This window comes from Octodon degus, unplaced genomic scaffold, assembly GCF_000260255.1.
Source record: "Octodon degus isolate 3935 unplaced genomic scaffold, OctDeg1.0 scaffold00002, whole genome shotgun sequence".
Taxonomy (NCBI): domain Eukaryota; kingdom Metazoa; phylum Chordata; class Mammalia; order Rodentia; family Octodontidae; genus Octodon; species Octodon degus.
The window spans coordinates 17,223,908-17,233,976 of NW_004524578.1; positions in this window are offsets into that span (position 1 = coordinate 17,223,908).

A 10,069-nucleotide genomic window follows, 5' to 3' on the forward strand; every position below is an offset into this window, starting at 1 on the left:
TTTTTTTTTTTGAAATTAATTTTATTGAGAAACAAATAGCAATGAGACAGATTCAAAACCAATTAGTAGGACAGTTTCAATAGTTAATATGTTGATATTGTTGTCTTCATAGTGGTTATTCATAGCACAAGAGGCAGACATGATATCCTGTCCAAGCTAGTACAGATCTTTCCTTTCACTGAATTGAGAGAAAATAGCTGTATATCTATCCTAAATATTTTGTATATACAGATACAAAATGGTCATTTATTTGTATTCCCTTCTTTTGTTTAGTTTGTCAGAGATGGGTATTCCATTGCCATTTAAATGTTGTAGTGAGTGAATTCAGCAAAATAACCCAATATAGTCTTGTAGTCCATAATAGTAAGGGGTTATCCGTAGGACTGGCAATGTTAGAGGTTGTTGACTTGAGCCTTTTACAGCTCAGCATATTAATATGGCTTTACTTTTTATACTTCCTTTTTATACTTTTCTGCTGGATGGTTAAGACCAATTAAAAGCAAGAACTATATAACAAGAAATGTAACTTGTGTATCTAACAAGGTCAATCAAATCCTCTCGGGATTTACCCTGAAACTTTGCACCGCAGTTTGTACATCCTTTGTCTGTGTCAGCCATATGGACAAGTCATGGCCATTGCTTAACCAAGTTGCTCCCTGTGAAAGCATGAGAGAATGTTTTCTCTCCAAATGAATCTCTTTAGGTACATTCTACATCATCGGTCACTTTCCCCTGTGGCCCCACAATCTCCTTGATCAGAAAATTTGGGACATCACTGAGTTATAGGATGTTATAGTACAGGTAATCCCAGCTTTTGGAAGGTTGTAAACAAGTGGATCACTATGAGTCTGATCTAGTAGTAAGACTCTGAACACCCTTTAGACCCTTCCCTAAAATACAAAAAAAAAAAAAAAAAAAGAGGAAGACAAAAAGAGAAATGAAGGGAAACAGGGAGGTGAGTGTGCAAGCATGAGAAAGGGGCCTGAGGACGAGGAGAGCACGGGAGTGAAAGGGGAAGGAAAAGCAACGGAGATGCAGTATCATCTATGCCAGTCCCTCGGTATGAGTAGAGCTGTCAGGTATTGCAAACACATCCCCAGAACAGTGTTCAAAGGAGAAATAAAGTCTTCTCAGCAGAGCAAATTGCTGTGCAGTCCCATCTCAGCTGCTAACCTAGCCAGGCCACCTTATTCTCCTGAGCTTGTTTGCCTTCTGTTAAAGCAATGAGTCTTAAGTTATCTGAGCTGTCCTCTAAAGAGCATGTTTCAAAACCCTATAGTAGGTCTCCCACCCAGGACCTGAATGGCATCCTGGTGGTCCCACCCCTCAGAATGAGCCTCACATTCTGATTCCCATCCATGTGCCGGGGCGGGATGTGACCACCACCGTTCACTCGCGGACACAGAGGCTTAGTTTTGTCTTGCTGCATATGTGCTGCAGAGTCTGGTGCTTCAGGGCACAGCAGCATCAAAACGCCACTGCTTTATTAGCTTTATCAAGTACCAGAATATCTTCTCGGCAGCACAGAATTATCACGTCTGTCAGCATATCACACAGCAGCTGCTTGTGAGCACATTTTGATTCATACTTATAATCTTATTTGAATTCATTTATTGGCTCACATGTGGGGACTGGTTGGGGCTGCACAAGCTTGTCAGTACTTTCATGGTTGAATCTAGGGTAGCAGAGGTGGCAGCTCCACTACTCACAAGTACACCTTCTGGCAAGGCCTGTGTCTCACTATGTAAGTTCCTCTTCACAAACCATCTACTCTCCTTCAAAATATTATGATTCATGGTCTTCATTATTTATTGAATAACATCTAATTTCCTCAGCCCAACACCCAAGGATCTCTACCATCTACTACCACTGTAGTTTTCTACCTTCACTTCTGTCTTCTACAATCTTTACACACACACACACACACACACACACACACACACACACACTCAAAAAATATTTGACAACTTGTACTTTCTCACCTGATTATATTAATTCTACTTGCTTTGGTATACAACTGCCTTCCTCTTAAAATTTTCTGCCCTTTGGCTGGGGAGACAGCTCAGCAATCTAAGCACCTTCCTGGCAAGTGCAAGAACCTGAGTTTGATCTCTGGTACCTCATGCCATGCCAGCCATGCCCCTGGACCCGCTGAGCTCGCCACCAAAATGGGGCATAGTAGCAGATGCCTGTAATCCCAGTGCTGGGGAGGCTGAAACAGGAGGATCACTACAAGTGTGAGCTGTGTAGTGAGACCCTGCACCAAATAAATAATTTTTTAAAAATTGCCTGCCTTCCCTACATGTTTTTCTCTATATCACTGACTCTTATTCATCTTTAAATACCCTAATTAAGAGTCATCTTTTTCAATACCAATTTAGTTATCTTCTCCTTGTATCGTGCTTATTCTAGGCCCTAGTAGAGCAATTCTCACCTGGGGGTGATTTTTTTCCCTATAGAGAAAACGGTCAATCTATTATTGTATATAATTATTTACTGACACATTTATTTCCTCCACTAGAGCAGTGCTTAGAAAATTATTGCTCAATCCAGCCAGGGTCTAATGATACAATCATAAACACAACCGTGTTCTGTCATTATGCACTATGCATGGCTACAAAATGGACTGCTTCAAACAGATATCACATGTGGCCCCTTGTCCCACAAAGTCTGCAGTGTTTTCTACAGAGCTTTGAAGACTTGCTGACACAATAGAATATAAACTCCCAGAGGACGAGGCCACTTCTTATGTGTCTGGCACTCAAGTATATGCTAGATTTTCTAGCAAAGACTAGGTATAGTCTGAGCATTTATAAAGTGGACCCGAATTCATGGCAGTAGGATTTGCTTGTGTTAGGTCCAGTCTTTTATACCTAGAGACAAGCAAAGAACATTGTATAAGGCTGGGCAGAGCCTGGAGCCTCACCACAAACCACAAAACAAGCCTGTTCCAATGGTATGATAGTCTTGCCATTGGCTTCATTACTTCAATGTTCCAGGTCAAGTGACAGCCATAGTTCTCCTCCCATGTGTGTACGGCAAACTGGCACTGCCAGGATGCTCCGGTCCATGGCCTCGGGCAGGTATGATTCAGTCTTTCCTGCTCACATTGCTGAAGTGCCTTCATCTTACTCCATAGTCCAGAAACCATTAATTGCTTGTGAGGCTCCTTGACATCTCAGCATCCTGCCTGGTGAGAAGACAATGGAACCTGGTACTGAGATGGAAAAACCCAGAGAAAATAACTCAACTGCAGGGGGTGATCTCTGCAAGGGGAGCTGGGTATTTCAGTTCTCAGAAACCAAAAAACTCAGTAAACTTCTGCTTTAATCACAAAAAGTACTCAAACAAAAGCATGCTGTTTCAGCCAAGAGGAAGGAAAGAAATAAGAATTTAGGATTGCTGTAAGGTTGTACACAGCAATATACAAAAGGCCACTTCTGGAGAGTAATACATAGCCAACCATTCTGGTGACAAATACTGATTTTATTCCCACTCCACAGGTGAGGAAACTGAGACTCATAATTTCTGTGCATTTCCACAGAGAGCAAGAGGCTGTGCTGTCTTTCAGAGCCCAATTGCTATGTTTCCATCACCCCACACAACTGCCAAGGCAAGAGAGACACAGTGTTCTGGGAAACAGAAGGCAGCCACAGTTAGGGGGATGGAAGCCGTATGGTTCAGGCCATCCCAACATTTACTGCAGATCTCCCAGCATGAGTTTGGCAAGTTTGAACAGGATTCAGCTCAACTTGAGGCAGCTTTTGAGACCCATGGGGAATATTACAATAAAGTACAGAATACTTGTCATGCCAGGTAGCTGAGCACACAGGAGTGGATGCAGCTCAGTAGGTACAGGGTGCCCAGGACCAATGCCAGATGGAAGGCCACTGAGTCTCAAGATACCCGGGAAATGCAAGACAAAGCACTTGATATTCACTCTCTAATAAGGAGTTACCTGGCAGTTCAAGGGGCTGGTTCTGAAAGCCACAGGTCTTAATGAGTTACAGCCAGGAGGACACAAAGACCAGACAGGTATCGCTTTATCTATGAAATGTGCATTCCCGATTGTATTGTTTATAAGCAAGCCTCCAATCACACTCTCTGCAGAAGCCAGAACTCATCATCTTCCATGATACTAACAGAATGACCTGCGAAGAGATCAACTGGTTCACAGTGCAAACCTGGGGCTTCACGCCAAGTAAACACAGATTCAAACAATAGCATTGACACTGTGCATGGGGAAGAAACCTGCCTCTTTGAAGTGGTGTTAAGATTACTGTCTTCTGTAGTTGCTGGAAGATTAGCATGCATATAAAATAAAGGCCAGGTCCATGATGAGCGAGTGCTCCACCAATAATGCATATTGTTACTATTACTGATGTCTAATTGTCGCAAAAGCTACCTACCTAACATTATTTATTTCCCATATGGTCTGCAGAAATGTGCTTTTGCTCTGGCCCCCTTCTGACCTTCAGCATGCCCCCTCTGCTGGGCTGGGTGTCAATCCAGGATATCTAACTATAACACACAGACACGTTGCTACTGTTGTTTCAGCTTTTACTTTTGTGGTCTCAAAATAACTGTGCTTTCTGCTCTTATCCATTTCTTCCTCTCATTTTATATGCTATTCTGGGCCATCTCACCCTGGTGGCTGACTGACTTCCACCAACCTAAACACTTTGAGCAGTTACACTTCATTGGGCCTGGATGCTCCTTAAATTCCTGAGTTTCCAGGCCATTGGTTGATACTGCTTCTTCTGCTTTATTATATTGATGGTATTGTTATTACACTTGCTTTGCAACCACAATTCTGTCAATGTCATCCCATGTGTATTTGCACTCTCTGAGCAATAAGAGTGTGCTCCATCCCAAATGCCAGTCCATCGCCCTAAGGGTGCACACAGAAAGCAGTGGGCAGGTTGGCATGCATCAGCACTTCTGCACCAATGTGGATGGGGTACAGACTTATGCTTTATCTTGGCTTGCTTTCTTACCCCTTGTTACTCTTACAGAGTCCAAGAAAGTATCAGAAGCCTAAGCTGGAACATACCCCATATTCCATGACTTCTGTATAAGTCCTAGTTTACAGGATTTACCTCTTCCTACCTGTTTACCTGGAAACCACTTCAATATGGAAACAGTTTGGTCTTTCTGCATTTCTGGAAAACCATTGCCATCACTCCCATTTGTCCATATGATGCTGAAGTGCTTTATTAGTCAATTTCACTGACCTACCAGGAGCCTCAATTATTTTTTAATTTTTCAATTTACAACTCTGACTACAAGCACGTGCTTGCCTTAGCCTTTTTGATGGGTAAAACAAAAGACGTAAGTACAGCCCACAAACCTCCCTGTAAGCTAGACAACTCTTCACTGTGAAAAATCACTGAGGTCCACTAAATAATTCAAGCTTTTATCCCATAATCCAGTGGGACCGGATATGCTCCACATTTCCCTGACATAATCTGACATTGACTCTGTTTTTCACCAATGCAGCCTCCTTCACCTGATCTCTGCTGCCAAACCTCCACACTCCTACTTCCCAATTAAACACTTTATCCCATCAAGAGAAGTCAAAATAACCAACCGAGCCCCAACAAGGTGACAAAAATAGCCTTATCATCAGGATGAATTGAAGTTATTTTCTGGGTCTTCCTTTGGTTCACTCTTGAGATTCTTTGTTAGAGTCTACATGTTGTCTTCTTAAGGTTTTTTTTTTTTTCTGGATTAATGTCATCCTGCTGGCCTATCGTCATTATAGGAAAGAAGAAAAGGGAGATAAGGCTGGGCAAATGTGTGTCAGTGAAAAATAAACAGAATTAGCTTCTCAGGAAGGAACCAAGTGACCAGTCATGCAGAATGGACAGTGGAATTTTGGTCAGAGGCTAATAACTGTACTATGTAAACTAAAAGTCTCTAAATCCACACATTCAAATAGCAAATGACCTGGAGACAAAATTCATGGCCTTGGGACACCCAGACACTATCCTGACCTTGCAAATGAATGAGTTGAATTGTGTCTGGGGAAGAACTTACAGTGTCAGAGGCAGTGTAAAGCCTGTGGGGAATTCTTTAGGATTACAAAGACCTGGTTTTATGTGGGTAAAACTGGTAGACAGTCTTGTTACAGAGCAAAGTGCAGCACAAACTATGTCAGAGTCAGAAGATATACCCCACACTCCTGACTCATGACTCAAAGTTTCCAAGCTTTTAGAAGTAATTATTACCCACAATGAAAACACACTTTTCCAACCAAGTAGTCTCTTGGTTGTAGGAAAATAAAGTATTGCAAATCTGTTGATTCCAACTAATCTCATCAATTATCATTTCCATATTTGCAGTTGATAGAGAAACAGAAGCAAGGACTCCAATTAGAGCCTAACACTTTTTACTATACTACTGTAGAATAAATGCATTCAGATATAATCTTGAATTAATGTAGAAGAGTTAGAGGACTTTAATTCCTGGCCCCCTATCTTGGTGCCTGCCTGCCCCACTCCAGGCCTGAGGTTCATATAGGGTTTCATGATTAAGGTGTGGTCAATTTGATTGGCTTTGGGATTCCCTTCTGGAATTGGTGGAGCAAACTTCTAGAAGTGTCAGAGTGGGTCATGAATCTGTGTGTTAGGGACCTTGAGGTTTACATTTGTTCCCTAACCCCTTTCTTTCCGGTACTGTTTCCCTCTTCTGCTTTGTCCACTAGGAATTAAGCATCTTTGTTTCAATGCTACCTTCCACCATAATGCTTCTGCCTTGGGGCCAATTGACCATGAACTGAACCCTCCTAGTATGTGAGTCAAGTTCAACCTTTTCTCTTTTAAGTTGTGAGTGACAGGTATTGCATTGAGGAATAGAAAGGGTAACTAACATGAGAGAAAACCAGGCTACAGAGTAAGCTCTGGGCATAAGTTTCCAGGGAATAGCATGGAGCCTTCAACCTATACCAGACCCCCAGAGCAGCATAAAAGGCATGTGTGGATGCTAGAAAGTGGGTTTGCAGTTCTGTCATGGAGGAGCTGAAGATGGAGGGTAAGCAGCAAGTAAGGTATGATTGTATAGGTAGGCAGGCTGCTATTTGGGAAAGGGTTGAGAATTCGAGCTACAAGCATGGCCAGGAACCAACTGGTGATTCCATCATTGGAGAAGCTTTTCCTGTCTTTCCTGAGGTTTCCATCCTCTCCTGCCTCCAGGCTATATGTAGTATTCATAATGTTATTTTTAGTTATTTCCCAAAGCCCTCAGAAATTCCTATCAGCCCTTAGTACATGATATTAATAACAATTATTATTATCTTAAAACTCTTATTTGCTGCACAAAAGCCAGGCACTATGATAACTATGTCAGCTAAAATATTTTATTAGAACCAAACATATGATGATCCTATTTAATAGATTGGGGAATTATGCTGGAAGATACTAATAAACTTACCAGAGGTCATGAAGCTATAAGTGATGGTCACAGCTCAAATCTGTCTGATCTTTAGTTGTGGAGACTATAGAGTTTTCTGGCAAATTTCTGAAAAGTTGTTTTGGGGCAAATGTGTGTGTCTTCTGTCGAAAACAAAATTCATGATCAAGACAAAATACTTAAGGAAAAAACCTCATATTTGACATCTTTATGTGTGAATGCCAATTAAAGCAGCGGGGATACTTGGGTTCTATGGAACATAGTTTGGGATATTCTACCAGTAGAAACACTGACTCTCTAAAGGCAGGCTACCAACAATAGCAGGTTAGGAAGGGTCTCAGCTTATTCTGAATATTCAGCAAGTGAATGGAGTGAATGTGTTGGTGATGGGAAGAGTTACCATTTGTCCCATTTCTACTCTGTCCTTGTGGTGCTTTATAAGTAGTACCATCTGTAATTTTCACAATTATTACTTTTAAATAACATTCTCCTTTTGCAAATGTGTCTTTGAGGTTGGCTCAAAGACTTAGGTAGCCAGCTGAGCCTCAGAGTTAATAAGTAAAAAAGCTTATATGCTGGCCACTCTGTTTTTATTCCTTAAGTCTGTCCCCTGCCCAGTGTCCCACTGCCTTACTGTGGGAATCCCACTGCGATTATGGACTACATTGGATTATTTTGCTGAATTCATGCACTTACAATATTGAAATGACAATGGAATACCCATCTCTGACAAAGCTAAACAAAAGAAGGGGATACAAATGAAGGACCATTTTGTATCTGTATATACAAAATACTTCGTATAGATATACAGGCACTTTCTCTTAATTCAATGAGAAAAAAGATTTCTACTAATAGTGTTTGGACAAGATATCACGTCTGCATCTTGTACTATAAATAACCACTACAAAGACAACAATGTGATGTATTAATTATTGAAACTGTCTTACTAATCAGTTTTGAAACTGTCTCATTGCTATTTGTTTCTCAATAAAACTAATTTTAAAAAGGGAATCTCTAACTGGGGTCAGGTATCTGGACAGATGAGATTGTTCCAGGAAGAGATGGTATAGAGATCACACTCAGAGGCTTCCATGACCCTGATTTCTGGGAGTCACAGGAGCAGAAAATGGGGGGATAGTCCAAGAGCCACCGGAGGTCAGACAAGAGTCAGTAAATTTCCCCACGCATTCATATAATTATAATTGTGTCAGGCTTCTGGAATTTTTCTTGATGACTTTGATAAGCAATCAACTATCCCAAGCAAGAATCTTGTTGTATGAAAGTAGATACCCACGTATTAGACATGAGGAAATAAACTTCAAGTATTCCTTGATTCTTCTGATGATTCTTTGGACAAAAGTTTATGATGTAAATATGAAATGTAATTACAGACCTCTGTCAGAGAATGCGTTTAGTGTGTCACTAGTGGCATAACTTCTATTCCCCATTCTGAGTCTCTTTCCCTACTCTTCACTTTATGACTTATGTCTTCCACGGAACACCACATTTACAATTGCCTCTTTGTATCCATGTGAGACTGATTCTCAAAACTTTCTGCAAATACCTGAAGCCGTGGATCCTCAAGCTCTTTATCTATAATGATGTAATAGTTTTATATAACTCACATATGCCTCCACTTTTATATTTGCAATAATCTCTAGATTACAGTTAATACCTGATACTATGTAAATCCTATGTGAATAGGCATTTTAGTTTATTGTTCAGAGAATGATGCAAGAAAAATTGTCTGTACATGTTCACCACAGCAGCAATATTGTTTTGTAAATATTTTTGATCCTTAGTTAAATCCACAGGATGAGGTACTCAAGCCTACGGAGAGCCAATTGTAGTTATACTTTATTATGGTTCTGAAATCATTTCTGCAGACTTATGTATGGCTTGATCTCAACACCTGCAATAAGCTCTGTGTCACTCTACAAACATTTATGAATGTTTGTAGGAGACTGGCCAAGATTTGAGCACTACAAAAGGATATTAATCTGGGTCTAACCTGGAAAAGATAAATTGTTCCGATCATTTGCAAAATGGAAATTGACCGCAGACAGGTGATGGGAGACCTGAGAAGCCAGCAGGAGATGTGATGCAGCAGGAAGCAGCAACAGCAGGACATCATTGCCATTCCAGCCTGGAGGGACAAAGGCACTGATACAGAGGCCAGGGGCTGTGGGTGCCAGCCACTTGCTGGAAGCTGGAGCTTCTGCAAGAATACCACTAGAGGCCCAGAAGGAACAGGAAAAATGTCTTGGAGACTTCCTTCCTCCCACCTCCAGCTTATCCCAGGGCTTCTCATAGGCTGAGCCCAGCTGAATGCCAAGTACCACAGAATCCAGAAACCAAAGTCTGCCTTTGTTGTCCATTTTTTGAAACTTCTCCTCTCTATTCCCAGCTGTTCTTTTCCTTGAAAACTAGAGGTTTCTAGCCTGAAAAATTTTCATTTAAACAATGCCCCCCTGGATAAAAAGGGAAACCATGAAGATAAAATATTCTGTTCACTCTTAGGAGTCCTTCTCAGTCAGGGGTTGAAGGCCTGTCATGGACATCTAGAGGGGGACAGGTTTCTCAACCTGGTGATTGTGCAAACCAAAGAATTAGGAATGAGGTTCAGACTGCAGCAATGATGGAGCCTAATGCACTGCTT